At 38.9% G+C, this 6,491-nt stretch overlaps 1 non-coding gene across 1 annotated transcript; it reads left to right on the top strand.

Annotated features, from left to right (window-relative positions):
* The first annotated feature begins 802 nt into the window (after positions 1-802).
* LOC122124413 lies at positions 803-928 on the top strand. Its single transcript, XR_006150535.1, has one exon. It is a non-coding gene; the product is annotated as a U6atac minor spliceosomal RNA (small nuclear RNA).
* Positions 929-6,491: the final 5,563 nt, after the last annotated feature.

Below are 6,491 nucleotides of genomic sequence, written 5' to 3'. Positions count from 1 at the left end.
CTCTTCCTCTGTGATTCTGGTCCTATAACACCTGAGGTCACACTTCTGTAGGGCATTACCCTTATGTGATTGAAACCTTATGAAGAAGGCTGTTCACCTGCAACTGAATTTGGGACATTCCTGAGGCTAAAGGCACATGGAGAAGAAAGTCAGAAATTAAATAAAGAATTCTAGGGGTGGGTCCTAGGTAGGCAGGAGACAGAGATGCACTTCCCTCTCTCTGGATCTGTTGCTAAGAAGTGGAGGTGTGTACAGTTGTTCTGAAATGTACATGACAGAAGGGGGTTCCCTCTGTGAGGGATGAGATGCAAAGAAGGCAGTACCTCCACAGGATCCTCCAGTTAACAACATGCACCCTGCATGAAGACCCACGTATACAAATCCTCTATTTTCCCATTGCCATCTCCAAGTGAGACTTGTTTTATAACTCCATTGGACAAGTTGGGTGAATCTTTTATCTGCAGGCTCCAACGAAGGACATAAAGAGGTCTTCAGAGGCAGCAGTAAGACATGAGAAGCACCAGGTGGAAGATGAAGCTTGGAGGAAAGGTTGAGATTTCTTGACTCATTTGACTTACCCTTTCCTTCAAACAATTCTACTTACAATGCTTCCAAACCTCAAGGTTTCTAAGTCTTATTTTTTTATTAGGAATGTAGCATTTCCATATAAGGACTAATCAGGTTCTGCAGCTTCGTAAAGAATTCAGGGGATTTCTTGTTATTCTTTGTCTTGATTTACAGAACAAACTAAAACGGCATTTGGAACAGCTGGACAAAGAGGTAAAATAAGAATAAAATTCTTGTGTCGTATGAAAGGAGAGAAGGTTAGCACTCCCCTTGACAAAGATGGAAGAGGCCCTGGGGCCTGACAACACACATATGGTTAAGGCATTGCCACCTACTTCGTGGCATCTAACCATCATTTTTCTCTCCCTCTGCCTTTCCACATCCCTCTATTCCTATTTTTGCCTAAATCTCTCCCTAAACCTAATAATTTCTAGCTTGCCAAATTCTTCTTTGCGGTTCGTAGCCAATTAATACATAGTTGTTTGATGTTGAATAGATGTATCTGTTGAACTAGATTATATCTGCAGACTGTTGACTGTGCAACTACAGACTTTGGTTGATGCTTGCCTTAAGATAGTGTTCTAGCACAAAACTGGTGTTACTTTCATCCCAAATGGGCAGAGCAAGCCGGAAAAACACAAGAAAAATGGCAAGTCCGGGTATTCAAATGAATAATCCAGAGGAGAGTTCCCAAAAAGCTCTACAAACACTACTGGTAAACATGGTAAATGAAAAGATCGAAAACCTGGAAAGGACTCTGTATGAGCATGATAGGGAGAGAGAGGAGGCAAACCAAAGGTCAATACAGGAATATCATGAGTGTGAGGAAGCTACTCAAAGATTGATACAGGAATTGCGTGAGCAGCTTGAGAGCACTCAAAGAGAAATAAAGGAATGGCATGAGTAGGCTAAGATCAAAGAGATAGACAGGAATTGCAGGAGCTGGCCAAAAACAGACAAAGAGAAAGTCAGGAATGGCGTGAGCAGGTTGAGAACACTCAAAGAGAATGACAGGAATTGCTTGAACGTGAGAAAGCTAATCAGACTAATATAGGAACTGAGAGATTGGGGTGAGAATAGACAAAGATCAATGGAGGCATTCATGGAATCCATAAAGAGAGTGAAAGAAATCAGGGAGACCACAAAGGGAATGCTGAATGGAGCCCAACAGAAGGAATGGCAGTCCAAGGAAACCGTAACCAATCAACTAAGTGATTTGAGAATAAACACTGAACACCAAATTAAGGAAGTAAAGAAGTTCATACAAGATCTAAAACAAAGCTCCAACAAAGAATTTGAAGCCATCAAAGCTGACCAACTAGAAGGAAAAGAAATAAAAAACAAAGTAGAAAGTCTTGATAGTAGGTTAGACCATGCAGAAGATCGATTCTCAGGGATTAAAGACAGCCTAGATATTATAGAGAAAGAACATACAACCATCCCAGACAAATCCAACAAATATGATAGATCTATTCAACACTTGGAAGACATCAGAAGGCTATATCCGAGGATAATGGGTGTAGAGGACCACCTAGAGACAGAAGTTAATGGTCTAGGAAATATGTTTAACAGGATCCTAGCAGAGAGCTTCCCAAACATGCAAAAAGATAGGCCTATTCAGATACAAGAAGCTTTTAGAACTCCAAATAGACCAGACCAGAATAGGACATCTCACTGTCACATTATAATCCACACAGGATCAATTCAGACCAAGGAAAAGATCCTTAAAGCTGTCAAGGAGAAAAGATCAATCACCTATAAAGGGAAACCAATTAGAATCACCTCAGATTTCTCAGCCGAGACAATCAGAGCAAGAAGAGCCTGAAATGATGTATGCCATGCCCTAAAGACAAACAACTATAAACAAAGAATTCTGTACCCAGCTAAAATCTCCTTCATAACCGAAGGTCAAATAAAAACCTTCCATAGCAAAGAAAAATTGAAACAATATATCTCCACCAAACCAGCCCTACAAAAGATTCTTAAAGATGTCCTACACATAGAAAACCAACAAGACCACAATAAAGGCCAAGAAACTGCACCCAAACTGAGAATCCAAGAACCATAGGAAGACCTCAGTTGCCACAGACCCCAAGAAGGTGGATAAAATGGCAGGAACTCCCAAATACCTCTCAGTCCTGTCTCTCAACATTAACAGACTTAACTCTCCAATTAAGGGACATAGACTGTCTAGTTGGATTAAAAAGCAAGATCCTTCTATCTGCTGCCTTCAGGAGTCACATCGTGCCCATAAAAACAAACACATTTTGGGGGCTGGGAAGGTGGCTCAGTGGTAGAGTGCTTGCCTTGTATGCACGAGGCCCTGGGTTCGATTCCTCAGCACCACAAAAGAAAAAAGAAAAAAAAAGCCAGAGTGGTGCTGTGGCTCAAGTGGTAGAGCGGTAGCCTTGAGCTGAAGAGCTGAGGGACAGTGCCCAGGCCCAGAGTTCAGGCCCCACGACTGGATCAAAAAAAAAAAAAAAAAAATTTTCAATGTGAAAGGCTGGAACAAAATCTACCAAGCAAACAGCCCTCATAAACAGGCGGGAGTTGCAATCTTAATATCAGATAAAATAGACTTCAAATTAGAATTAGTGAGAAGAGATAAAGAAGGTCGCTATATACTAATTAAGGGATCTTTCCTTCAGGAGGATATTACAATTCTAAATATCTATTTGCCAAACAACGGAGCACCCAAATTTATCCAAGAAACACTACTTTCCCTCAAATCCCACATAGATCCAAGACATTAATTGTTGGGGACTTTAACACACCACTTTCCCCACTAGATAGATCAACTTGACAGAGAAACCTCAGATCTAAACAACTGCATAGATCAACTAGATTTAACAGACATCTACTGAATATTTCACCGAGCAGCATCAGAATACACGTTTTTCTCAGCAGCACATGGAACATTTTCCAAAATAGACCACATATTAGGCCACAAAGCAAACTTGTCCAAATTCAGAAACATTGAAGTTATACCTTGCATTCTCTCAGACCACAAGGGAATAAATTAGAACTCAACACCAAAAGTCACCAAAGAAAGTCCTGTAACACATGGAGGCTGAACAACACACTGCTGAATCACAAGTGGGTCATGGAAGAGCTTAGAAAGGAAATTCAAATGTTCGTGATATTCAACAAAAATGAACACACAAATTACCAGCTCCTCTAGGACAAAACAAAGGCAGTACTCATAGGTAAGTTTATAGCCCTGATTTCCTACATCAACAAATTGGAGAGATCTGAAACCAACAATTTAATGAGACATCTGAGCCTCCTTGAAAAAGAGCAGCAAGATAAACCCCAATCCAGTAGATAGGAAGAAATAATTAAAATTAAATCAGAATTAAATGAATTAGAATTTTAAAAAAACTTAGAAAGAATCAACAAAACAAAGAATTGATTCTTCGAAAAAATTAACAAAATAGACAGACCCTTAGCAAATCTTATCAGAAAAAGAAGAGAACACACCCAAATAAATAAACTCAGAGATAAGAATGGAAACATCACCACAGAAACAACCAAGATTCAGAACATTATAAGGGAATACTTCTCAAAACTTTATGCTAATAAGTTTGAGAACTTGGCAGAAATGGACCTTTTCCTAGCAAATATTGACATGCCAAAAGTAAACCAAGATGAGTTAAACCATCTTAACAGGCCCATATCAAGCATTGAAATAGAAATAGCAATAAGAGACCTCCCATCTAAGAAAAGCCCAGGACCAGATGGTTTTAATCAAAATTCTACAAGGCCTTCAAAGCAGAGCTCACACCAATACTCCTCCAACTCTTCAATGAAATTGAAAGAGAAAGTTCACTACCAAACTCATTCTATGAAGCCATCATAACCCTAATCCCAAAACCAGGCAGGGACTCATCAAAGAAAGAGAACTATAGACCCATTTCTTTGATGAACATTGATGCAAACCTTCTCAACAAAATTTCTGCCAATGTACTTCAACAATTCATCCAAAAAATCATATACCACAATCAAACAGGATTCATTTCAGGGATGCAAAGCTGGTTCAATATATGCAAATCAATTAATTCATCACATCAACAGGAGCAAGGATAAGAACCACATGGTTATCTCAATAGATGCAGATAAAGCATTTGACAAGATCCAACACCCCTTTATGATGAAGGTTCTAGAAAAATTAGGAATCCATGGAACCTTCCTCAGTACAATAAAGGCTGTATATGACAAACCTACAGACAGCATTATACTTAATGGTGAAAAACTAAAGCCATTTCCTCTTAACTCAGGAATGAGACAAGGATGTCCACTCTCTCCACTTCTCTTCAATCTAGTATTAGAATGCCTAGCTATAGCAATAAGACAAGATGTAAACATACAGGGGATCCAAATAGGGAAAGAAGAAGTAAAACTCTCCCTCTTTGCAGATAACATGATCTTGTATTTAAAGAATCCCATAGACTCCATTCCCAAATTACTCAAGCTGATTCAAAACTTTGGCAAAGTAGCAGGGTATAAAATTAACCCTCAAAAATCAATGGCTTTTCAGAAAGAATGACATTGCCCCATTTGTTAGGAAATGGAAAGACTTGGAAAAAATTATATTAAGTGAAGTAAGCCAAGTCCAAAGAAACATACGTCCCATGGTTTCCTTTATTTGCAATATCTAGCATATGTATGAGTCAAGCAGAAAAGGTCAGATAAAGTAATGTTAGGAAAATGAACCCTAAGATATGTATTTAAATGTTTTTTTTTCTTTCATGCATTTGTTTCTAACGCATTTATAAGATTATTTCTTAGTTGCTTTGTATGTCCCTCCCCCACAGTATAACCCCTGCTTTCACTGTATTTGATGTCGGTTTAATTTGTGGAGGGGAAGGGGAAAAACAAGTCGTTTAAATGAGGATACAGGTGGACCCGTTGCAAGAATGAGAAGTACAAATTGTCATGTCGAAATGAACTTTACAACTTTGGTGGGGGGAGGGGAGGATTGGGTGGGGAAGCGGGGGGGGGGGGGGGGGGGAGGCTGGGAAGGCATGGGAAGGGGAAACAAAGGAGGAGGTTACAATGCTTGATAAGAAATGTACTCATTATCTTGCCCATATAATTGTAACCCCTCTGTACAGGATTTTCACAATAAAAAATAAAAAAAAATCAATAGCTTTTCTGTATATCAACAATGAGAAAGGTGTGGCTGAAATTAGGAAAGCAACTCCATTCATAATAGCCCCACAAAAACTAAAATACCTAGGAATTAACTTAACCAAAGAAGTGAAGGACCTCTATGATGAAAACTTTAAAATTTTGAAAAAGGAAATCAAAACAGAACTTAGAAAGTGGCAAAAATTCCCATACTCCTGGATTGCAAAGATCAACATCATGAAAATGGCAATACTTCCCAAGGCTATCTACAAATTCAACGCGATACCTATCAAAATTCCAACCTCATTCTTCAAGGAAATAGAAGAGGCAATCCAAAATTCATATGGAACAATAAAAGACCCCAAATAGCAAAAACGATCCTCAACAGAAAGAACAGTGCTGGAGGAATATCAATACCAAATTTCAAACTCTACTACAAAGCTATAGTAAACAAAACAGCTTGGTACTGGCACAAGAACAGACCTCAGGACCATTGAAATAGAATTGAAAACCCAGAAATGAACCTACAGACCTATAGCCATCTAATCTTCGATAAGGGAGCTAAAAAAATAGAATGGAAGAAAGATAGCCTCTCCAGTAAATGGTGCTGGCAAAATTGGTTAACTACTTGTAGAAAACTAAAGCTAGATCCTTATATATCACCCTGCACCAGAATCAACTCCAAATGGATCAAAGACCTCGGAGTCAATGTCTGAAAACATTACAGGATGGAATAGGAGAAACCCTAGGTCTCCTTGGCACAGGCTGAAATTTTCTTAATAGAGACCCAGAAA

The sequence above is a fragment of the Dipodomys spectabilis genome, unplaced genomic scaffold (genome assembly GCF_019054845.1).
Source record: "Dipodomys spectabilis isolate Male_0828 unplaced genomic scaffold, ASM1905484v1 ptg000006l, whole genome shotgun sequence".
Classification (NCBI taxonomy): domain Eukaryota; kingdom Metazoa; phylum Chordata; class Mammalia; order Rodentia; family Heteromyidae; genus Dipodomys; species Dipodomys spectabilis.
Note: the sequence above shows the minus strand (reverse complement) of the source record. Positions and strands in the feature narration are given on the sequence as shown.